The sequence below is a fragment of the Corvus kubaryi genome, unplaced genomic scaffold, assembly GCF_017639235.1.
Source record: "Corvus kubaryi isolate FWS band 111438036 unplaced genomic scaffold, C.kubaryi_AGA036_p1.0 137, whole genome shotgun sequence".
Lineage (NCBI taxonomy): Eukaryota > Metazoa > Chordata > Aves > Passeriformes > Corvidae > Corvus > Corvus kubaryi.
The window spans coordinates 11900665-11926532 of record NW_024580671.1 but is presented as its reverse complement, the minus strand read 5'-3'; the positions used below and the strand labels follow the sequence as shown (position 1 = coordinate 11926532).

Here is a 25868-nt window from a genome sequence, read left to right as displayed (position 1 = left end):
TACAGCACAAGCCAAATTTTTTATTTTTTAAACTTATTTAAGATTCAGCCACAAAACTGCAAAACGTCCTGATGTGAAACCTAGAATAGTGTAAGTGACTTCTGAGAAATATTTCCTCAAATACAGCAATAGGACCAGGTACACCTAGAGTTATTAAGAGCACAAAGCTACACCTACACTCTTGGAGACCTTTCCATTAACTTCCTCAATTATTAGCATTGAGAGCCAGCTTGAGAAGTTCCCTCTTCTTCAAATTCCTCCTTAACTGCACTTTTACAAGGAGTCCAGTATAGCATAACACCTATTGCAAGAAGGTACATATTTTCATTTTGAATGTCACAAAACCCCCGCCCCCCCCAACCCTAAACTGGAATCAGGAAAGTAAGGGCAAAACTTTACCATTTCTTTATATCCAGCTCTTCTTCTTTCAAATTACAGATTATCTGCCACTGCTCTAAATTCTTCAAATAACCTAAAACCTTTTTTTTTTTCTGACTTTCTGAGATTAAAGTGAAAATACATATTAACAGTAACCACATTATAGGGATTAATGGTTTTCACTATTAAGTTTACATAGAGGTGGCCAAACAGGCAGAAAATGTTTTCACAAATTGCAATGGTTATGTATTTTAAAGTGTTCTGGAATTTACCAGGTATCCATAATGTATTACTATCTATTCTCTGGAGGTGTTTGAATACAGTAAAACAAGTATACTATTCCTTAAATCATTTGGGGGAAATAAATTGACATTTACCATTTTACCTAGTTCCCAAAGACTAGACTAGTAAAAATAGCAATATTTGAATGTACCTAGCTCAGAAGACATAGAGCCATTCTTTTTGTTTGATGGCTGATTCAGTTTCATAGTGAAAAAGCCCTGAAATCTTATCCTTTATTTTACATTGGCATGTTGAAGATACTGCCTCTCCCTAGAATTTTTGTATGGCCTAAAGTCCACTGGATTTAAATACCTGGGTCAGTGGGATTAAGTACAAGATTATGCCACTTCTGAAATGAAAAAGGGTCAAAAGAAATATTGCAGACAATAATGGCTTTCCTGAAGAGCCTCTCTTCTCATTCTGTGTAGCGTGTCTGTTTGCATAAATTCAGCAAAAGACTACAATTACCTAGACTGCTCTAACAAGGCTTATATGTACTGCAGGCTATATAAGTGTCTCTTGTAGAAATGAGTGTTCCAGCTTTATATAAGAAAAATGGTTATACATGTTATACGTCTTCACTAAACTTAATGAGAAAAGCGATACTGCTAACATGAAAACAAGGCTAAGTGAAAAGTATTTCTCCATAGTCATAACCATGTGGTACAAAACAAGCAATAGAAATACTGTTTCATGATAACCTTGAAATACCACAAATATTCAAACCATTGGTACTTGGATCTTTGAATATTCAAACTATTCCCTGTGCAGTCTCCAGATTTCTAGAATTAAACCTTACTCAGGTCCCTCAATTAAGATTCAGCCTGCATAAAATTTTACTTCTATAGCATAGTTACTTGGTATCTGATGTTTGCATTTGAGACAAAACATTCAACAACCTGATCTGAAAAGCCTGCCCAAGTGAAGTTCACAACGTTCCCACTTTCTGCAACGGATTCAGGATCTCATCTGTAACGGAAGAAACATTTTATCTGTTTCAAACAGTACTGGAAGGGACTGTTACAGAGCATTTACAGAATATCAGAAAATGTGTTTCTGGGTAATAAGAATGAATAACTTTATTACAGCCCTTTTACTTGTTATTTAAAAATACATGAAATATAGAAGCTTCTTACACAAAAGTTTTGGAAACAGAAAAAATTATATTTGATCATTTCAATGGAATTCCTAAATGGGGCATTTTGATATTGCAATTTAATCAGAAATAAAAAGAGAAAAAACCTGCACACCTGCAACTAGTGTAACAAATGCCATCATAAGGAAGCCAGCTTTTTCTAATACAAAGTTCCAGACTGATATAATCGTGTCTTTCATGTTTGTGTACAAGGCCAAGTACACTTTAACACTAATCACACACCACTGGAAAGCATCTCTTGAGTATGTGAAAGGATTCTGTAGAACACCTTGTAGAGTGGGAGTGAATAAGTTAAGCTTTTAAACATTAAAAAAAAAAATTACGGACTCTAGAGAACTGAGACAAGAAATATTTAATGTTGACAAAACCTAATGTTTAGCTTTTTCAGTTAAAGGTACTCTTTGAGACATATGTCTGGAAGAAACCTCTTGACTTCACCATTGCTGATCATTAAAGGCTTGTTTGTTTAACCTTAGCACTTTATTCATGTGCAGTTTGTACATGGATTATATAATTTAGAAAAGGACCATGAAAAGATGCTATATAAATGCTCTGTGTTTATTTTGATTACCACTGTAGCTAATATCCATTACTCAATTATGATAATCAAATGCCTTTTCAGCCTCAAACAATGCATAATGAAATGACAAATGTTTTTTACTTGTAAAATTTTGATTTGGTTGATTAAATAATTACAAAGCATATGTGTAAATATAAAATAAATCTTCCTTTATTTTATAAGACATTGCAAAATTTGAAAAGAGTCAAGCTGTACTTCAGTAATCATCATGGCTTTCACAGTGAAAGCTCCATCACTGTGGATGATAAAAGACTGATTCCCAAATATGTCATTGTGGATCTGTTTAGGCAGAGAAATTTAGTCAACAAGGGATTCAATTGTCAGCTGTAAAAGAACAGTAAATACGATTTTATGTTTTTGCTATAATTAAATTAAGAAAAGATTTTTTAAAATTTTCGGTTATTTGATAAAAATGTGAATATGTAGCACTTTTGTGCATTTCTTCCACCTTTACAATGGAATAAGGTTCTCATCTACTATATAAGAGGGGGGTTTTTTTCAACTGGAAATATTAAAAAGGTTAGTGGTTTTAAGGAGAGTAATGACAAAATAGAAATAATAACTAATATCAGAAAAAGATAGAACTGTGTTTACCCATAAAATATGTTATTAAAACGTGGAGGGTACATTAATTTCTCCTATACTCACTTCATTCAAATAACCTTGAAGTGAGTGTAGAAGGTGAGGGAAAGGCACCCCATCTCACCTAACCCCAAGTGAGAGGCAAACACAAATAGACAGACAGGTACTTCCAGATGTCAATTCACTCAGATTCTGGCTGAACTGCTCTCCAAAAGAGCACAGAGTGGAGGGAAGCATTGAGACATATTTGACTTTAAGGCAGTTAAAACATAGTTATATGAAGTTGATCTTATGCAGTGATACTGCTATTTGTCTTGAAGCAATTTGCATTGGGTTTCTTTGAATTAATAGCAGGACAATGTTAGAGTGTTATATGGAAAACACTGAAAAACATTGAAAATATGATGCATCTATTCAAGTAGAAATTATATTTGTGTTTAATATGTATTTATTTATTTTCTAGGGCTTGCTTTTCCTTTTGCTGACTTATCACGTCTTTTTCAACTGTTAAATCAATACACCAAGATGTATTTCAGAAAAGACCCAAGAAGAGTCTATTTCCATCAAAAAGGCATCACTTGTGAGAATTTTCATGGGTAATCTGTGTCATACAAATTAATAAAACAAACATTATCATTTTTCTGTCCAGAATCAGGCATAAAAGAAAGTCAAGATCCAGAAGAACACCATTACAGTAGAGATGATGCTGTAAGCTAATTGACTAAGCCAGCTGCTAGTCTAAGTCACTCTAAGGGTTGAGGGATTGTTCTTTTTTTTCCTTGAGAACAGTCATCATTATTAAACTTTCACAGAAAAACAAGCTACTATTTAAATAACCAAATAATTCCCACTTTAAAGACTTGTGGGCACATCAAATGGTACATTATCCTAGTGACAACATGAGGTACAAATATTAAGCAACCTGACACTTCAGTAATAGCAGGGAGTCTAGTCACTCTGGTGGTACTCAGAAGAAGACTGAGAAGCCTTTTTAAACAAGAATTAAAGGAACTGTACCACTCTCAGAATGCATTATCAGATTGGATCCATTTGGCCTGGAATCTTGCTTATTTTGGAATTCTACAGCATAAATCTGTACAAAAAAATGTAAGTGACACAGCTGTGTGACATAACAGGCAAGCTGTCCAGAAGCACACTCATGCATTTGAATTTTTTCCTGACATAATCTTTTAAAATGGTAGTAAACATTTTTTAGATACCATGAAACTGTCATATTAGCTGTTTTATGAAAGATAGCTAAGGTTTTTCTTGTTCTCATCTCTTCGTGGGATACACTTAACAAACCAACAGCATCACATTAAGGATATCCAGGGAACATAATTTTGGACTACAAACATTGCTATGTCTTAAGCTAAAACAAATAAATTATTTGGCTCGTCAACAAATAGACTGGTTTCAGTTGACTTAAAACAGAAATAAAGTTATAACATTTTCACCTAAACCCCATAATCTAGTTAACTTTTTTAAAGACAAAACTAAAAGAACCCTCTCAAAATAAGTCTAGTTCACTCTTTATGCACTTGCCAATTTCTGAAAACTTGGAATTCCAACTTGCCTCTTATAAAACATTCAGGAATAAATATAAAAATAGTTTTCTCTGATTAATAAACAGTGATAGACTGTCCATGGCAAGGGGCTTGTAACTAGATAAAATTTTGGGTCCTTTCCAACCCAGGCCATTCAGTGATTCTATGATTCTATGACATTGTAGAACTGTTCTGGATACAGAACAAGTACCTGGCTGTGATTGAGAATCATCGTTTTTAGTAAAAGGAGACACAACTTGGATCTAAAAAGCATAGAATCATAGGATTCATACAAGGTTATTCCATAGTTATGAATCTTCAACAGTATAAACCCACACTTCTCTCTTTTTCCCTCCTGACATTCCACTGAAGTTGAGCCGAATTTGTGTAGCAATAATCTTTGTGAAGAACTGCAGGGAGAACACAGAATTAGCAGTTTGGTGGGTATAAAGAAGTCTTACTCGATTTTTATTACTTTATTTCCAACTAGCACACTGGTTGTTTGAGAGATCTTTAACAAAGAGTGAACTGTACCTAAGTACTTTGCAGAGAGACAGCCCAGAACCACTATCTAAAGAAAGCGCAGCTCAGTGCATATGTTTACACAGTCTTGGTGACAGCAAATTAGTGCTGAAGTTATACTGCTACTGTGTTCTCAAGGCACTGATTCTACTAAACATTTTTTGTAGAAATTTTAAATCAACACACTTGAGACCTATGTCTTTGACATGAACATGGTTAATACCATGTGGAGATAATTTATTATGAACTTCATAATACTTGAACAAGTATCATGACCAAAGAAACCCTGTTAAATAAAGAGTTTTTTAGAGTGACAATTTAGTTGCGCAGTGTGTTGTCATCAGTTGAGATTTATCATAGTAATGACATGTTTTTCACTTAGAAAATTGTTAAAACTTATTTGAATATGGGATTGGAGGAATGACTTTCTAAGTCAAATGATATAAACACTGAAAAATGGTAAAGAACCCACCTGAAAGGTAGGGCTTACATGGTTTCTGTTTGTTTGGGAAAGGGAAGTACTAAAATGAGGATGATGCCATGGGCAACTCTCCAAAAAAATTTATTTACAGATGTATATGTGCTTGAAAATTTAACATGAAAAATTGTCCTGTTTTGGAAATTAGAGACTGATTAAGCTAAATAAATTAATCTATTAATAATCAAAACATTTATTAAAAAAAGCTATGTAAGTTATGAGTGGCTTTTTGCTGTTAAGAAATAGCATTCCAAGTCCTCATTTGGTTTTATCCAGAGCACTAGTTAAAATGTAAATTTTGTTTTGGATATGACAACACCAAAATCTTGTGACTCATAAGCAAAAGCTTCTAACATCAGAAGTACTGCAAATGAGCTTCCATACTTATTTTCTAGTACTCATTAGATTAGAGATTAGATGTCCTTATATGATTTTGCCCTTAGCCAGGAAATAATCTTCCACAGCTGAGGGTTGTTTCTGTTCAGCCTATATAGTTTCAGGTTTGGATATGGGAATTAAAGTACAACCACCATTGTAGTAAGCTGGGCTTCAGAGGAACACTGAGTCAGACATTTTCTTCTGTCATTAAATAAGTATTGCACTTTTGTATTCTTCCCTCACCAATGGATATAGTTTAGCACTGAAGCTCATGTTATTTTCACCATGTTAGCCTGAAGAAAAACATTGCTCCCATTCTTGGATTTTTCTCCTTTGGCCAAGGATTTGTTGTAATTTGTTAAAAACCTAATTTATTTCAAATCCTATGGGACAGATTAATTTTTCTTTTTTCTGATGTGTTTCAGGCCTTGAGTCATTTTGTTGACTCAGCCTCTGTCACAGCTTCTGAGTCTGTGGCCAAAAGTTCACAGCCTTCAGGCTGCTTAGCTGCACTTCAGCGCCAAAAAAGGGCAGTCTGATTCCGAGAGGGCATAAGGGGAAAGGAGAAGCAAAAATTAATGCCAGGAGTAGAAAAGACCTGAAAGGATGAATTAAATCAGTGCAAAATTAATGACAGTGTCAGTGCACTATGAGGACAGCAATGGTGGAGGCTGTCCTTGGGCCAGGCAGGGTGAACCTCGACAGCCAGGGCCAGTTCCATGATCTCTGGGACCTCAGCCAGAAAGGTCCTGTCCTGTCTGCCCCCAGCTGGCAACTTTATCCCAAGATTAGTTTTATAACACAGACCTGGCAATTTTTTCTTTTTTTTGTAGGAAACTGAGACAATTGGAAATGCTCGCAAAGGACCTGTTCAAAGTTGAAACGTTTGACAGTCGGGATAAGATTCATTTCAAAATGTCAGTCTCCTAAAAAGTTTTAGTGTTAAATTTAAGGTCACCTGCATTCCCTGAATAGCTCCTGATACAGGATAGTCACCTTGTAAAAATACTTTACCGTTCTGGATCATTGTCCTATAACTAGGATTTCTCTCCAAGCTGCCAACCTGGAGAGGTTGTCTTTGACTATAGAAGGAATTCAGAGGCTCACCTTAAGCAGACTGTAAGCTCTAAGGTAATTAACTAAACTCCTTCTCCAAGGACAGAACTGACCATTCTTAGTCTGTAGTGGCTGGACTCTCTGGGCATAGGTGTAGCTCTGCTCTTTTCCCAAGCAGCTGATTTAAAATATCTAGTTTATCAAAGAGATAAGGTGACTCTCTTTCTTTAAAAAAGTGTCAGCAAATACAAAGAGCTGTATGGGATATTAAGTCCCTTTCTGGCACAGGGCACTATGATCAAGCCTTGTTTTCAAAGCAGTTAGGTTCTTTGAAAAGATGAGCCATAATTCCATCTCCCTATTGTGACATAACTTATCTGGGAGGCAAACAAAAAACCTCAGCATAAAGAGGAAAAAAGTATAAATCATTCTTATGGGTGGAATTCCTAGAACAAAGAAATAATTATAAACTTGAATTATCATTTCTTCAAGGAAATATCAAGCTTCATAACTATGTATGTAACAAATGAGCCTTCCTTGTATAAATAGAGCCTCTAGATAGCTTACCTAAAATCCTAAACTCAAGATCATTCGGAGAGTTATTAAACATACACATTTAAAAAAATGATAAAATATATAAACATCATTCATTCAGAATGGCAAATTTTGCTCTAGAAAACAATCATGAGATTACATTTAACCATGTAATTGAATGGTATTCCTCATGTTCCTGATGAAATTATCAATGTGGCAAGTTAATTCTGTGGCCTAAGTTCTGAGAGATGCCACAGAATTCAGTATATTCCAGAAATGGGATCTGAGATGCAGTGAAGAGTGTCTTTGACTTGAAATTTTACAGAGAAGTTAACTGTAGCTAAACTGATTGGATGATAGGTTCACACAAGTAAAACCCTATTGCCAGGCTAAAAAGACAAGTTTTAATCACTTCCTGACCTCTTCATAGATCTTCCAACACCATACCTATTCTCTAAATGCGTTAGAACATTGATACCACCACAATATGTCTGAAGCATCCTCCAGGATTTGTTGTTTTCTGTGAAGAAAAAAAAAGTGGTTAGACTTTAAATTCTATGAGATGGAATAATGTCTTCAAATATGATTATAGACCCTGATGCTGGTTTTACCTTCAGTACGAATTAGAAATATTACTATAAGTAGCCCTACATACTTTGTCCACAGTTATGAAGCTGATGTTCATTTGAAACAATTTATCAGCCAATAGGTGGCACTGAAAGTATTTAACATTTATCTAAATCTTCTATTTTCTTTTAGGAGAATTCAAGTTTCCCTCATGTAAATGACATGCTATGCTCACAAATTAAAAGCTGAGGCACATATTGAATTTTTTTATTAAAAATATTAAGTATTTTAAATAGTTGGAGAACTGTTGAGAATTTAAACAGTTCCCTGGATATCTGAACAAGTGCATCATACTGCTTGTATCCTTGTCAAAACTCAGTCTAAAGCAGGAGATCCTTTTGAGATTGTGGGAGCATTGGCATTCCAGGGAGTATCTTACAATGAAGTTTAAACTGTAAATATCTGGCAAAACTGTAGTGTTCCAGAAACTGGTTTATATTGCAGTTTTTGCATGCTGCAGGTCAATTTATTTTCTTTTCTCAGCTGCTTTCATTTTTGTAAACCTGCGAGGAAAGAAGGAGGATTTTGTAGTAAATATAATGTAATTTTTTGTCACTAGCATTCACCTAAATTAGGACAAATTTTACAAGAAACCTCTTCATTCTCTGTGGTAAACAAGTTCATAAACTATCCTATGAATAGAGATAATGAGACACTTTAGACCAGATTGCCACGTACCATAAGATATTCATAAAGAAACAACCTCGCCATGTTACGTTTTTGCTAATTTTAATATATTGCTTGAGCAAATGTGATTCAGAAGATGTTAAGTATCAGTGTTTTGGTTTATACATAAATTCAGTTATCTCCATTCATTGATTCATGTTACAGTTCCTCCAAGCTTTTTATTGAAAGTTATGCCAAGATGGTGAAGTAGGAGTGACTCGTTCTGAAAAAATTATAATATTTTGATACAATACACAATCTAACTCTTCCATTTTCAGACTACTTCTCTACCACCTCTGTATAGAAATCTGTCTTAAGGGCAAATGTAGGTCACACAGGTTTCAGCTATACCAAATAAAAATGGGCAAGGATTCATTGTGCTGTCATCAACCACAGTGTTACAGGGGACAAATGAATAGCATTGAAACAGAAAGATGTCCAGAACTGGATAGTGTGTAGAGAGAAACAGATTTACTCAGCTGTACCAATGTGTCTTAATTACAAGGAACTAAAAGCTTTTAGTGCATTCCTGCCTTCATCATTTCCTGACAGCAGGAAAATTAAAGTACCTTCAGATCGCAAAGCAGTAGAAAACAATAATTTAATGCTATAGCTCCAGACCCCAGCAAGGTGTAAGATTTTCTAGCTTCACCTCAATTGGTTCTGAAGACTTATGACACCGCAGTTGGTGATGAGAATTAATGTACCATATCAGAAAGTAATTCAAATTAAAACTCAAACCATTAATTTAAAGTTAGTCATTGTTTTCTCTGTTCAGGAAGCAAAGCAAGGAACTACATAAATCAAAGAAGACTAAGCAAAGATGTTGCCTTTATTAACAATACAACTGAAAATGTCGTCCTTCTCAGGTTACTGGGAATATGAGTGGGTATGACAAAAAGAAAGACCAGTATTCTGGCTGTAGATATCTTGCCCAGTAAATTCCTTTTAAACAATTTCTATAACCTAATAGTAAACAGAGGACTGAAGTTATTGCCAGTTCTTGGATATTTGTACTGAAAAAGAAGTCTCCTAGCTAATGAAGGAAATCAGGTGTTGCTATAATGAGAGAACCAACAAGATGCTTCCTAATGGTGAGACTTGTTCAAACTGTCATTGAAATGTCACCTGCTGCTGAGTGAACAGGCTTGGCAGGCATGAATTAGAGACAGTAGCCATTGTAATCTGCCAGGGCTCTTCCTAATGGGATAATCATGCTTATATAGTGAACTACTAAGGAGAACTATTGAAAGTCTCCAAGTAACTGCCAAAGATGAGATTTCACCTTATGCTTCAGTGCATACAGTTTTCTAACTAGTAATGGAAAAAAATAAAAAGCACTTGAGAATCTGTTGAAATGCTGATAAATAGCAAGCAACAAATCAGTTGTTCACACAAAGGGAGACAAGGTCAGCAGGTAGGAAGGCCAGTGCACCTTAAGCTAAGTCTTTATTTTTACAGACTCAACAATTATTGGGGAAACAGGGAGAGTGCCCAAGACTGCAGGACTTCACTTCCTGGCACTGTTCCATTAGTTTCCAGGCACACTGAGAAGGACCCAGTTTGTGGTAGACACCAGTTGCCTTATCCTCCTGTCTCCACTTCACTAATTTCACCTTCTCTTCACTGGCCTTCTCTCGATATTCTTCTGCGATGACACTGTTTAACACTGCAGAGCAGAAGCTGTGACTCAATCAGAAAATTAATACTACAAGCGTTGAGTAGTAGAAAGTTTTGGAGGGAGAAAGGACCAGAACAACCTACTGTGAATGGAACCAAACAAATGGAAAAAGGACATCCCACATGGTGCCCAAACTTAAATGAGAAAACAAGTAAAGGGTGAAAGAAAAGAAAGTAATAATTCTCCTACTTTTGAAAATCAACCCCAGCAAACCTGCAAAAAAACTAGGAAAAGCCCTTGTTCCCTAAAATATAAATTATTATAAAATTCTTCACTTGAGTATATTTTACCTTTAAATTATAAAGCTCCACAATATTTCTCAGTTTCACAATGCTCATAAAATTCAAGAGTTGCAAAATTTAGGCCTGCTGAGTTGGGAAATGCCAGAGCCAGTCTCCTACTGGAAGTACATTTCAATATACTTATCCCCGTAATGATCCCGCTTAAGACACCTCTGAGGGGCTCCATCCTTCAGAGCATTGTATCCTACTCTTGGCTCAAAGTGGACAAGCAACTAGGCAACCAGCTAATGAGTAAGTCAAGACTTAATCTCAAGTTCATTGTTTGCAGTTTTGTCTGTGAAATTTTCAGGGAGTCAGAAAGGTGCTTTGAAGATCTCATGGATCTCTGTGGGCCTCCGTGCAAGCCCAGACTTGTTCTTGATTAAGAGTCTAAATACTTGCAGGGATCACAACTATAAAAACATGGTCTCATTGATTTGCCTAAAATCACACTACAGTTCTAAGGCAATCAGCATTAAGTACTCTTCCTGTGCCCTGTCTTGTCACTACTTATCTTCTAAGTTTAGTAGTGGTTCTGTGTGTTAGGGTTTGGAATCACCCTGATGATTCATCAGGCTTACCAGGAGCACTGAATGAAAGAAATATCCCACCAAAACAAAACACTGTAAGCACACAAAACAAAATACTCTCCTAATATATATGTATTTGGTTAAGGCTGCAAATAAACATAAACCCTATCAGTTCCTAATTTTTCAGCACTTGACTTTACTGTCTTAGTGATGAACATGCCTTCTGATTTAAAATAATAAACCAAACATCAAAGAATCACTAGACATACTCCTGATGTTCAAGAACATTGAAGAAATGATTGGCAACTCATCCATGACACAGCCTCTGCTCTTGGACATAATACACACTTCATAGAACATATCACTGACTTTTCATCCAGCATATTGATCTGCCCTACAGATTCAATTTATGCCAGTAGGTTTCACAGCTACTTGCTGGTAAATGGCACACTCAAAATGCAGTCCTGCTCTGGTGCCAAATGTCAAGTCACCTTTTCCGTATTGAGTTACTAAAGCTTGACAGCAACACCACTGCAATTCTTTTACTTGTTTTTAACTTGAAAGGAAAATGCAGTTTTCTTCAGCCTTGTACTAGAAAATGGCCATGCACAGTTTACCGATGATTTCCAGTGAAATTTAGGCTAAGACAAGTCTTTCGGATGGAAAGTTTCATTCCAAATGCCTAAACTGGTGAATGTTTGTGAAACTTAACTTCATACAATATTTCAAGACTATTTTGTGTCCCAATTAAAAATTGTATGCAGAAAAAATAATTTAGAACCAGAATTTTCATTTTATTCAATTATCAACAGCTTTTTTTCAGTGGGAAAGTGTGTTCTTCATGCAGATTTGTAGCAAAATCCAGAATTCCCACACTACTGTAGGTCAATAGAAACAAGTAAACCTCCTTCTAGCCAGTCCATAAAGAAACTGGCACATAGCAACATCCATTATAAATAATGAATGGACCAATTTCAAAGTGTAATATTACATCAATATTCACACTTTTTGAATATTGATGTAAATTGGTTTAAACTGACCAGATGCTCTGAAGATGGCATAGACAGGTGCAAATTATTTTTCTCCTGTTAGCAAATCCCATTAGTATTTAGAAGTGATGCACTATAAGGGCAGGCAGCTGTTTGTTCTCCTTAGGGTCTGCATAGAAGGCACCTCTAAAGCCCCCATGGAATTTCATAGGAGTGCTGAAAATGCAGAATAAGCTTGAAATCAGATCTTTAATCAACACTTTACCTTGAATGACTACACTTTTTACTATCCATTTCTCAGTACAGCAATGCTGTCACAGGATTATCCATGCTCTGTTCCCTTCCTGAGGCCTGTGATTACATCTACAAAAGAAACTAAAAGAGGCTGGGGCAAATTTCTAACCCTGAAGTTACATGTGCCACTATGCTCTAGTTCATATTCATCTGCTTAAACACTCTCCTTTCCAAAGGAGAGAGAAGCAAATCTACCAAATTTCTGAAATATTTCTACTTCATTCTAACTCCTGCCAGTTAGTCATTGTGCTAATAAAGAAATTATACATACAGTCACACACTAGTGCTTGATTCCACAAGGTAATTCTGTTTTATTTAGTGGTGCGAGCAAAGCCTCTAAGAACAGAGAAGACTTCCTCTTGAGGTCTTCTTAAATTACCTTTTCTGATTTGCATCTGCATACCCCTCCAATGGTCTTGTCCCCTTTCTTTGTGAATCAGTGAGTAGCTTTCCAAAACACACGTCTACTTTTTCCATGATTCTACAGATGACCCTACTTAAAATGCAATCTTCTTTCTAGGTGCATTTTAATCCTGACTGTAAACCCAGAATAAAAACCTAGTTGTAGTATGAGTAGTGATGCAATGTAGTTATGCTTTTTGCTAATTTTACAATATTCTTACAATAAAGTAAGGATTGCACTGTGTGTAGTGTATGTGGACAGCTGGAGTTTTAAACAGTTATATGTATGACATACATGGGCCAGGGAAAAGAATAACAGTGTGGGGTCTGCTAGAACAAGGAACAAGATCAGGATCAACAAAACAAAGTGATCTCTGGGTTTTTATACGCCTCCTGCTGTGTCTCCTATTGCCTGGTCACCTGGTCAGGCCACAGGTCCCCAGCCCCTTTGTTATGCAAAGGGTCAGGAGTTAATGGCCTCTTGTCTCGGGCTCCCAGAACTCAACCTGCAGCTCCCACTGCAGCTGCGCCCCGAGATACCTGCACTGAAGGCACCACTCACCAGAGAGAGTAATAAGGTCTGTTCTGAGCCTTCTCCAGCATAAAGAACCCCAGCTCCCTCAGCAATAAAAAATGTATTTTGAATATTAATTTCGAGGGCATTGTGCTGGTTTTAGCTGTGATAGAATGACTTTTCTTCACAGTAGCTGATATGGGGCTGTTTTGGACTTGCGCAGGAAAATGTGGATAACACAGATGCCTTTGTATTACTGAGCAGTGCTTACACAGGGTCAAGGCCTTTCCTGCCTCTCACTCCACCACCGAGTGGGATGGGAGTGCACAAGAAGCTGGGAGGGGACAGATAGGACAGCTGACCCCAACAGACTGCAGGGATGTCCCACAACATGTGGTTTCATGCTCAGCATATGAAGCTGGGGAAAGAAGGAGGAAGGGTGGGATGTTCAGAGTGATGGCCTCTGTTTTTCCAACTAACAGTTATGCATGATGGACCCCTGCTTTCCTGATGAACGCTTGCCTGCTCATGGGAAGTGGCGGAAAAATTCCTTGTTTTGCTCTGCTTGTGTTCATGGCTTTTGCTTTACCTATTAAACTGTCTTTATCTCAACCCACAAGTTTTCTCACTTTTACTGTTCTAATTATCTCCCCCTTCTGAGCAGCTGCTGGTGCTTAGTTGCTCACTGGGGCTAAATCACCACAGTCAGTTTTAATCCTATTTTGTATACAGGGTTTGTTAGATATGTTCTTTTGATTCTTTTCCAAAAAAACATGAATACATCTTACAGAAAATGATCAATTAATCTTTTCTTCTTTTTACTTCCACATGTGCTTGTTCATGGCAAAATTATTTCTTTGCTTCCCCTTTGAAAACAAGGCTGTCCTTAGTCATTAATAAATGCATGCAACTTCTTTTTGCTTATAGAGGTCTGTATATTGTCTGAAGGCATGCATACAGTATATACACATGAAAATCAGCTTCCAACAATAATCTTACCATTTGCATCAGATTGCTAAGGCTTTTGAAGCTTTCCAATTTGCATGACTTAGTGGAAATAAGGCATAAATCAGTTCTTTGACTTTGTGTTGCTGTTCCAGAGTGTTATGGGAAGAGCAGCCTCTCTTCTGCATTCCAGACCAAAAAAGAAAAAAAAAAAGCCAGTTCAGTAAATGAAAGAGAATATGACTATATTTCCAAACCATTACAAATGCACAGGGTACATTCACCCTCCCACCTTGCTCAGTATGACTCTGATATTCAGACAAAATCAAATATGAACAGCTACTACCACAGTAGACATTCAGCTTTGTAAATGCTCTATTTACGTGGCAAAGAAATGGGCCAGGCTTTACGGGAGTTTTACAGAGAAACAGAAATTTCCAGAACGGGCAGTGTAAATTGAAATAGCAGGAGGTAATGCTATGAGAATAAATATTGGAAAAGCAACTAGGAAACTGGATGCAGGCAACTAATTTTAAATCCTTTCTCCTCTGCAAATATAAAATCCTGTAGTCACCCATCTTTAATGTTCATAGGTTGAACCTTCCCGGTTACTTGATACAGATGCCATTGGAAATACACTGTGAAAAAACAGGTGATTCAGAAAGTAAATGTGAGAAATTATGTTAAATATTTTGAGATAGACACATTTCTGGCAGGTCAGATGTCAATGCTAGTAACTGGCTTTACCCCAGTAATCTAGTGAAGTTTGAAGTTCCCAATCTCTCTAAAAGCTACGATCCCTCAGATCTTCTGAGATTCTTCTTTGAGGCACTACTACCACATCATTTCCTAGGCTGTGTGATCTGCTGCAGTGGGTTGAAGAGAATTAAAGGGAAGGAGGGTGAATGAGATCTTTTACACCATGCTACCTGCCATACTAAAGATGCTGCAATAGGCCACAGTGATGAAAGCACATTTTAGTTTCATATCCAACAGATTGCAAAGACTCATGTAACTATCATTGTTTTCAGAAGTATTCAACATCCCTATCCCAAAAATTACTTACTTCTGAATCTATGGACAGCAAGAATGTCGAGTAGGACTCCACTCACATGGGAAGAATCCTTTGCGAATCACTGGAATTTCTAATTGTAATGGCCTAATGGTTCTTCCATCATTCTTGTAAGTAAATTATTGATTGTAAATAAAATAAAATGCAAAATAAAAAATAAACTCCCCCTCCACAAATGTATAAACCTTCTGCTGCCCTGGAACCCAGTGTAATCATTCATAAGCAGTCATTACAAAGATGCATCTTACTATCTGAAAGTATTTCACTGAGATCTGCTAACACCACTCCCTCCTAATACATATCACATATGTTTTATACGGGGTGAGATCTCCCTTGGTGAAATCTTCCACCTGAGATCATTCCAACTGAGATGCAATCCCACATTAGAGAGTGAAATTCAGATATAAATACTGAATGTTCAAACCAACTTTAATTATAAAGAGAAAAAATGTGGAAAGAGAAGTTACACTTCAACAGCTGCTTCTATTTCTGCTTGAAAGCTTGGGGGAAAAAAATGCAAGTCAAAGGAAAAAAAATAAAGTGTTAAGAAAAAGCCTTATTCACTAGATGACAACTAAATGTTGCACACTACCCTTCTTGTGTTTAAGGAGAAGAGGATCGCAATTTTGTAAAATGATACAGTCATATGATCAGACATGCAGTAGAATAATATGATTGGAAAGATTAGATGATATAAACAGCAAATGAGGTAAACCATAGAAGAAATCACAGAAAAAATCCAAAACTTCTCTTCTTTGAAAATTCATCATTTATAAATATAGTAATAGCCTCCTACCCATAATAAGTAGGCAAAACAATGATGACGGAAGAGAGGAAGATTACAAGAATCAGAAAGAGTAAGAAGTGTGCTGAATGGAAGTTTTGCAACCAGAAGGAAGAAAAGTTCTTTAGATATGACAACATCCAGCCCCTCAGACAATCCAGAGTTACCCAGTGTAATAGCTTTTGTACAAAACTATAGTGTTCACATTTCTAAACAAAGAGAGGTGCCTATACCAGTATGCCATAAGTGCTCAGTTAGACACAGCATGAATAGGAGCACTTCAGCAGTGACACTCAGGGACTGCATTCATGAGCCAGGAAAAGCTGAAGGCAAATTACAATTTGAAGGCATGCCCACTTGCTCCCTTGGCTCCAGCTCCATGATCCAAGCTGTGAGGAAGGATTGAAATTAAATAAAAGACCCACAAGCCAAAGGTACAAATGCTTCATTAGTTTTTCAGGCAAACCCAAGTCTCATACTAATCTCAAACACTTTCTGTGAGAGAAAGGATCTTGAACTGGCTAGGGAATTAAGAAGTACAATGATGTGGGTTTTTTTTGAAGCCTGCACTTATTACCCACAAAAAGGGTGCATAATCAAGGTCAGTAAAGTAAAGTGCAGGGCTGAGAGAGTCAGTGCACCACAGGAAGTAGTACAATATTAAACAGAAATCTGCCATGAAGACAAACACCTACCAGAGATATCTAGCATTCTGAGTAACTGCATTAGCAGCCAGCTCTTCGAACGGATGGAATTTTCTTTTTCCCACCTACAGTGCCTTCCATAAATAACTTCCTCGTGATGTTAAAGCTGCCATGGAGCTGCACACTGGGAAGCTCTGCCAGAAGAAAGGATAAATTGAGATAATTCTGTACTCTTTTAGTATCATTGCTCTGTTTTAACACTCGCATTTGATATATGCCTTTTCCTTTTGACCTTCAGACTAGTCACATGGGTGTCAGGGCTCAGCAATGGATAGCTGCTCCCTCAGGGCTGAGAAGTCACAAGTGATATTGCTCCCAGTGGTTGCTCTGCTCTATATTAGGGCTGCTAATAGGGTCTTCAGACAGTCACAGACAAAGCAAGTGAGGAACTAGGGCTGGAGTCTGTATAGGGAATCCAGCCAGGAGACAAGGCCAGAAGAAGGTCTTAACACAGGCACTATTATGTCATACCTTAAATCCAGATTGCCAGCCCAAGCTTAAATCAGAGTCCCGGGCAGGGCGAGGGTGAAGGGCCCTAGCTGAGGTTGGATAGGGTATCTGAGACCTCTTAGTGCTCCCAGGGGCCTGACAGCACCTATAGAAGCTTAATAATAACTTGAGGAAACAAAGATTCGCACATTTGAATTTATTACAGCTTCAGACCAACCAGGGCAGGCACCAGATCTGTGGGGCAGTTTACTGTGCTCAGTCCCCTCATATCTTCAGAGTGCTTCTAGACCATATGTTCTTTCACAGCTTCTGCAGTGAGTCATGGGCTCAGCAATGGGCTCATATAACCTAAATGTAAACTAAAGATACGGAGTCACTAAATGGAAAGTCAGATTTTCCATTTAGCAATTTTCACCATCAGGAAAGTAGGAGTGGGATTGCACAGACGCAAGAACTGGAAAAAATAAGAGGGTATCTGTCTCTTCACAGGCTGTCTGTGGTACACCCTGCTTCTCCAGCCTGCAAGAAATAGGGAGGTGAAGTCTAAGCATTGACCTAAAAGAGGAGACAAGATCCAAATCCTAGGCTCATCAAGGAAAAATGGGAACAAATAAATGGATGATAGAGCAAATTGTGGTACAGATCTTGTAGAGAAGAAAACAGGATTGAAAAATATCCTAAGTGAAATAAACAAAACAAGGAGAAAAGGACTGGTGATTAGCAGGGCTTCAGGGAATGGAGCTGCTGAGCTGAGAAGAGTACATTTGGTAATGAAACAGAAGAAATAATTTAGGTGCTGTCAGATTAGGTTCATTAGAACTGGACCAAAAATTAAGGATTAGACTAAACAGTCAGAAACTGGGCAGCCTCCAGGGGAAAGTAATGTTCTTAGGTGTTAATGTCTCTAACTCTGTTAATGTCTCTGAGCAAGCACTGGCCCTGAAGGGATGGTGTGCGCCATTGATCACTCAGAGTTAGCATTTTCCCCAGTACATATCCAAGAAAGGATCTTGTCACAGACCAGCCACATCTGGGTTTCCCTGACAGAAAACCAGGCCATGCTAGAAGGGCAGAAGCTGCAGTGGACACAACAACTTTCTTTGGCCTTCACAGATCCAGGAATCAGCCCTGAATGTGCAGCTTTACTGCAGGTAATGAGACTTCTGTCCTGGACTAATTTCTAAGGCAAACCTCTGTTATTTATGAAGCAAGCTACAAATATTTTTCTAAGATCTGAAGAGGAAGAGGAAAGGCCTACATTTGTCCTTATGTCCATATTGGCTCTCCTTGTGTACAGACGTCAAACCAGTTTTACAAGAATGTTCCAGAGGTGCTGCCTCACAACACTAAGTTACACATTACTTGCCCTTCAACAACCCTTTACAAAGAGACAGTGCACACTACTATATATTTCCTCTGTGTCTTGTTGCTCAGAACCTCCTCTGATCCTTTTTGGTATCCAGCTTTTTCTTTTTTAGAAGACAGGCACACAGGATCCACCTCTTTCCTGTCTTCTCTTGATGAAGGCTCTGAAAATGTTTTCTATTCTTTACACAGTTGTTTTTGCTTACCTACCACATCCCCAGAATAAGGCAAAATTCCTCAAAGATTCCTGTGTTTTTGCCCATATTCTTATGTTTTATTTGAATTTCAATAACATACACATAAAACCAGTTCTATGTTGTTAAAAAAAATTATATATTGGGCCTAGCTTTATCCTCCCTCCATATATATGCATATATATCTATACAGCACTCCACACCCAATCTCTTACGGTATTTACAACAGCATACAGCAGCTAAAGAGTTTTGGCTAAAGAGTTTAATGATCTGATTTCTGATTTCACTTGAACAACACTGGAACAGGTGAAAGGATCAGATTCAAGGATACTACCCTGTAACTTAACCACAGACTTAGCTGACCTAAGTTTGTGTTTAACATTTGTGTTTCTGGCACTACCATATGTAGAAAATTGCAACCAGAAATCAACACAGGATGAAATCTGTTGTTCTTAAACACAGTATAATATGTGTCAGAAAGATCTTCAACATTGTCATAAGGGCAAGATATTAATTACCATCACTATCTTTGGCAGTTTGATTTTATGTTGTGGCTTCTGCAGTGACAGATCATATCCTCTGAGAGAGGTCACACCTCGTGAAGAATTTTTTCTGAACAGGCTCACCCAGCTCCAGTATGGGACCTGAATGTCTTCCTACTTCATTTCTATCCCAAGCTTAAAACAAGCTTCCTGTTCCCACAAAGTCTTTTCCTCTTCCATCTCTGCTTGTAAATCATACAGCTGAAACTGAAAGTTTCTAAAATTCAGAAGCCTTTTTTAACTTATTTTTTGCAGTCATCTTTCAAAACTCATGAACTTTTTCTATCAAACCTGGTCTCCCTCAGGAAAAAAAAGCAACATATATCCTTCCTTGCATGCAGTAAAACTAGACATCCTTTTTCTGCTTTTGCACACCACTGCTCAGTCAGTCCATGGTTTGGAAACCTATGCTCGAGTCTCAAGTGATCATTCTGCCTCTGTGCAAGTGTGCTCCCGAGGGCCTGCTTACAAGCATCAGGTGACAGCTTTGTCTGGCACTAACTGTGCTTGAATGTCAGGACAGTTGTCTTCTGCTGGAATTGTGTAAGAATGTCAAACTCTTTGTTTTGATGGTATCTGTTCCCTGTTCTGAATTTTGCTTATTAAGAAAGGCCCTTAAGAAAGCAAGTGAATAGGCAAAAACTTTCCCCAAAACATATCTTTTCACAAATTTTTGTACATAATTTTATTTCTATAGGTCAAGGAATCACTTCTATCATATTGACACATCCCACAAGACACTTCTTAATTATATGCTTACTTTATTATATGCTTTCTTTAGTCTTTTATTTGTTGTTGTACTTTAAATCTGCTACATGAACTGATTTCAGAACTTACCAGTGTCTAGTTATGTTCCTATATAATTTCATCCTACCTTATACTATCCTCTGTGTTATACCTTAATAACCTGAACAGCTTCAACTATTTATATTATTTGGGATTGTACTTCAGGTACAGAGCTAAGTCCAAATGTAAGCCAGCAAAGCCACAGTTCTCCAAGCCAAACAAACTTCTTTTTAAAGAAAAAAAATTCTCAATAAATACAGAATATCAAACACATATATTTTTGCCACAAAATCTCCTCTTCAATAGCTAGGGGATGATTTTTTTTGCCATAGTTGGACAAATACTTTGTGACCATCTCCTCCCAGTGAAATCTAGCTACTGAACTTCCTAGAATACTAAATGCCACCGATCTACCTAAATTAATATTGAGAGGTATTTTTTGAGCATGGCAGGACTATTTTTATTACTTGTGTTCCAGTCTCTTCTCTGTTTCATAATCTGCTGATACATTACCTCTTCTATTAATGATGTCTTGGAAATATATTTTTATATCTCTAAGGATTTTTGTCCTACAGTATAGGAGCTTTTTAAAGGAAACACAAAATCCAAAACAAAACATGCCCCTCCCCCCCAATCACCCAAAACCACAACCAAAACATACATACCTGATCTGCTGGCCTTGGTATTTCTTGTTCCCAAACAATTATGAAATATATCTTATCAAGATCTGATTTATCTTCACATCTAGAAAAAAATCACCCAAAGCAGGAATGATTCCCCAGGTTTTTGAATCTTTACATATTGATCAAGACCAGGGTTACTCTTCCCAGTTCTTACTGTGTCTAGAGACAGAACAATAGGCTGCTTTCCAGTATCTACGTGCGCTCGATGTAATGCTCAGTTTTGGAGATGTAGCTCTCTTGAGTAGTCTCTGTCTGTAAATTTGTGTTTTATCCTGCTGATGCTCCTTCTGTGCAGAACAGGAGCATTCCACTACCTTTTAAATAGGCGGTGAGTTCCACTGAACTCTTGGGCATGGTGCTGTGTAGCACCAGGTGTTGGACTTGATGATCCTTGTTGGTCCCTTCCGACTCAGCTTATTCCATGATTCTGTGAGAATTTAAGCACATCTCAGCTGGCTCTCCAGTTGCCTATCATGCTTATCATGCCTATCAGGCCTTATCGTGCCTATCAGGCAGAATTAGAAACATGTCACTCACTCCCAGCTGTGTGTCTAAATAATCCATTACAGTCTGACTTTCTCTTCTCTTTTCTCTTTTATGTCCACAGGAATAACAAGAATGGCTGAATTTTAAGGAAAGGGTTGAAGAGCCTATTCACCCAGGAAATCTTAGAATCTGTTACAAAGTTCATACATTCTGTGTTTCATCTCATATGACCATCAATAATTAGTTCCTTAGATGGACCAAATACCAAGCGAATCTAAACATTGGACACTTCTTATTATTTCCTACTCCTATTTCCTATTTTTCTTTACCTCCTGGAAACAGGAGGTAGATATCTAGTTTAAGACTGGACCCTTCTCTGGGAAGGCTAAATTTTCTGCGTTTGAAAGAGAAAACAAAACAAGAAATGAAAATTCAAAGTGTGTCTGAAGCGAAACTGATTCAGTAGTTTCAAGCATGTAACTCCCAGTTCTGCTGCATATCTTCTGCTAACTCTGCAGTTTTTAAGGCCCTATTTAAAGATAAAAATAGCAGGAAAAAGTAATCTGACCCATATACATGTAAAAATCTTTCTCACACATTCATTCCATGTACAGTTGGGGTTAAAAAGCAATCAATAAAACAAACAAAAAAGCCAATAAGCCAGCACCATGATGCAGATGGGACATACAGTCTAAGATCAGGAAACAGGAGTTAGATAAACTTATCTACAATATCAGACCCTATCCTCAGTAAACTAGACCTTTTCTGCAGATGTGTTTCTCCCTCTGTTTGCTTAATATGGAATTTAAATTATTGCTTTATCACTACATCAGTATATACCGGAGCCTTTGCACAACATGCTGTTTTTATTAGGAAGGCAGAAAACTGGATAGCAATTTTATCATTAAACACTATCTCAAAATCAATGTATAATCTAAATAAGGTTAAACAGACAAACAGAACTGACATCCATCAATTTTTTGAGTGGCCAGCTTTACAATCTTCAAAACATTCTCTTCAGTAATTATCAGTCTGATGCCTGGAATCTCTCAAGGAATTTTGAAAAAAAAGTTATTTCAAACACTAAAAGATAAATAAAATTATTGTGGGCTGTCTTAGATGTTTAAGATGCCTGTTACTTATTTGATTTAGTTAAAATACAAGTAAAGTTACCTTGAAGAGCACTGCAGAAGAAAGAAGGACAGTAAGCTGCCCCTGAGTGGACAGAGATATTGAATCTAAAAGCTTTACATGTTAATAGTCAATTTTGGATAAAACCTATTTGTCTAATTCTTTTCATTTTCATGATGAAGTCTTGGTTTTTGCTCCACTACCACTTCTATTTCTGACATTGCCTCTTGCATCTCCGCTTCTGGCATTCCACATTTGCTTCAGCAGATCCCTGGAGACTAATTTACATTGTAGTTGTGAACATCCCTCTCAAGGAGGATTAGTTACTGCTAATGTATTAGACACTGCTAATCTTCTCTCTGCTGACCAGGGTAGGACCCAAGGGAATGGCTTGAAGCTGTGTTGGGTAGAAGGGTGGGGATGGGAGGGGCAGTTAGATTAGACATTAGAAAAAGGCCCTTTGCCCAGAGGGTGTTTGGGCACTCAAACAGGCTCCCCAGGGAAGAGGTGAGAGCACTGAGGCTGACAGAGTTCAAGAAACATATGGACAACACTGTCAGGCACATGGTGTGATTCTTAGGGTGGTCCTGTGCAGGGCCAGGAGCTCAAATTTAGTTATACTAGTGTGTTGGGGAAGATGAAACAGGAAAGCCTTATAAATATGATTGCTTGACAAAAGATTTTGGGAATATGAAAACTACAGGCAACATCGAAATGAAAGCCACTTTTGAAATACCAAGTCTTAGTTACTGAACAACTGGAAAACAATGGTATGGCCGACTGAAGGTAATCCCCTCTTGATTGAACAATACCCTCTGCTTGCAGGCAGGTCCAAGGGTCAGAGCAGACCCTACTAGCTCAGCAGAAGGGGTCCAAAGAGTAGTTTTTAGAAGTTAAGATGTAACACTCTATGGTAATATAAGAACTCTTATAGGCTGTATGTAAATGCTATAGGATTTGTATCTTGTATTAGATTGGTTAGTGACAATTAGAATATTCAGTACAGAAGATGATTTATTGTATTGTAACCAGAACTTCAGCATTCTATTCTATTCTATTCTATTCCATTCCTCTCTTACTCTTCGCACACTCTTACACTCTCTCTCTCTCTCTCTCTCTCCTTACTTACTCGCTTACTCTCTTGCTCTCTTGGGCCTGCTCAGAGCTGAGTCTGGCAGCTCTGAGCAGTGCCCCTATACCCACGCCCTTTGCAATAAACCGCATGTTCCAAGATCTGCTTATAGAGATCTCCCGAACCCACCAGAAGTCCCTACACTAGTGGGTACCTTCCAACCCAGGATATTCCATGATTCTATGAATGATTTATCCATGGCACCCCTCACCAGGTTAGAATAGTTGTAATCAGCTAGAAAATTTGCCTAAATTAGTATACGTGCACAAACAGCTGTGTAGATAAGGAATTAGAATCTGGAACATGTTGGGTTTGTTCTTTCAGGGCACAAAAAGCAGTGTGCAAGAAAAGTCAGTAGAGCCCATGTTTCTCTCCTCCCCTCACAGCCATTTGCCCAAAGGAGAAATAGTTGCTGTCATATGTGAGAAAAGAGTGGGTAAGAGTGGGGGATCCTGAGATATAATAAATTTAAAAACCTACGTATTGCTTTGAAGAGGGGTGTGGCCAGTTCATATTCATTATAGTTAATCTTCTGAAAATGAGTGACTGCTGAAAAGATGATATTTCCAAAAGAATTTTGCGTTTTATAGATCTGTTGCCTGAACAGGCTGAGTTCATAAATATGAAGAGGTTCGCTGAACTACAGTGTACGGTGTATGCAAGCTCAGTTTTATAATGGTGTAGCATATCTTGATTAAGAGTTTGCTTTAACGTAGATAAGTGCTAAAACATAGACCCCTGACTTTGTCAAGTCCTTCATTTCCTGAAAGGGCTTTTCAGAAGAAAGCCTTCATTGCTCAAAACAGATAAATGAGATTCACCACACAGGCTGTGCTTTCTATTCTCCTCTTTAATGCACTGCTGGTTCCATTTTACTTTGATTATTTGATTCTGATCACACATGATGCACAATCAGACCAAATGGATCACCTAATCTTTGATAACCTCTAGAAATAACTCCTACACTACACAAGGAAAAGCTAATTCAAAGGAGCAACTTACACATTCTCTCAGCATTCATGCTTTCCCTGGAGGTGCCAGCAATGAGTTTCAGTTTGCTGAGACTAACTCTCTTTATAGTACTCTTGATTATTTACAAATCCCTATACAATCATGATCCATTTTATTTTAGCAGCTGTTATCACCCTATTGTCCATGATGACACACTCAATTCTGAAGACTGCTAGGCTGTGGGTAATCGTGAAAAGTAATCTAAGCTCAGCAGGTTCCTGCATTTTAGTTTCTGTTTTTGCTTCTATGATTTAAGACCTTTAGGATTCTTTCTCTGTCATGAATAATAAATAATACTTGTCATCGTTAAAAGATTTTTAAATTCCAACCAATAAATGTTTAATTCTGCTGAGTTTTCTTTTGGTTTTGTTTTTTATTTTTTTTTAAGCAATAAAATGTACTATTTTGGAGTTTAAGAATACTCCCTAGTTTTAATATTATGTTCTTATTCCTTAGGTGCTATTGTGATACATATACAATGTAAACAAAGGTCTTAACGGGAAAAAAGTGCATCTTTTTAAGCGCATAATTTAGAACCTAAGACAGAAATGTTTCATAAACTGTATGATGTCAAAACCCACTTCCTTCTGCTCATACTTGCTAATGGTTAGGAAAATTATTTATTAATGGCTTTATAGTGAGTCATATCTGTTGTATACTTTAATGAAGCTTAAGTACTGGCTGAACTTTCTAAATGGAACATTAACTAAAGATAATGTAAGCAATATGAATTCAAAGACTTTATTCCGATAGGAAACTTTGAACACATCCATGTTATCTAAAAATAAAACAGATTTTTCTTTATTATCAACACTGAAAAATTCCATTAAGGAGTTATCTCAGATTTAAAGATAGTGAAGAACAAATAAAACTTCAAGATCAACATGCAACACAAAGTATAAGCACAAAGTATCCATCCGTATTAACAATGGATACTGTGAACTCAGGAGTTTACAAATTTAGGGTGTGCATATTCTTCTGAGTGTGCTTTTGCTTCACTCAGAATTTAAAGGAGAGATGATGTTACAAACTAGAAAAATATAATATATTTTTTATATTTTAGTAAAGTACATTTGATGAGTAGCCATTCATCAAGACAAAAAAGA

The 25868-nt window shown here is 37.2% G+C and overlaps 1 long non-coding RNA gene across 4 annotated transcripts; it reads right to left on the bottom strand.

The window, feature by feature from the left end:
* On the bottom strand, positions 1-21068 carry LOC121659622. Of its 4 annotated transcripts, none has more exons than XR_006014393.1 (4): positions 20985-21068; positions 16974-17116; positions 14477-14604; positions 1-8623 (listed from the first exon to the last, which is right to left on the bottom strand). It is a non-coding gene; the product is annotated as an uncharacterized LOC121659622 (long non-coding RNA). The 4 variants fall into 4 exon arrangements; XR_006014394.1 differs by lacking the exon at positions 16974-17116 and adding an exon at positions 12319-12483 and having other exon boundaries at positions 20985-21065; XR_006014395.1 differs by lacking the exon at positions 16974-17116 and having other exon boundaries at positions 1-1629; positions 7941-8623; positions 20985-21065.
* Between the last annotated feature and the right edge of the window lie 4800 nt (positions 21069-25868).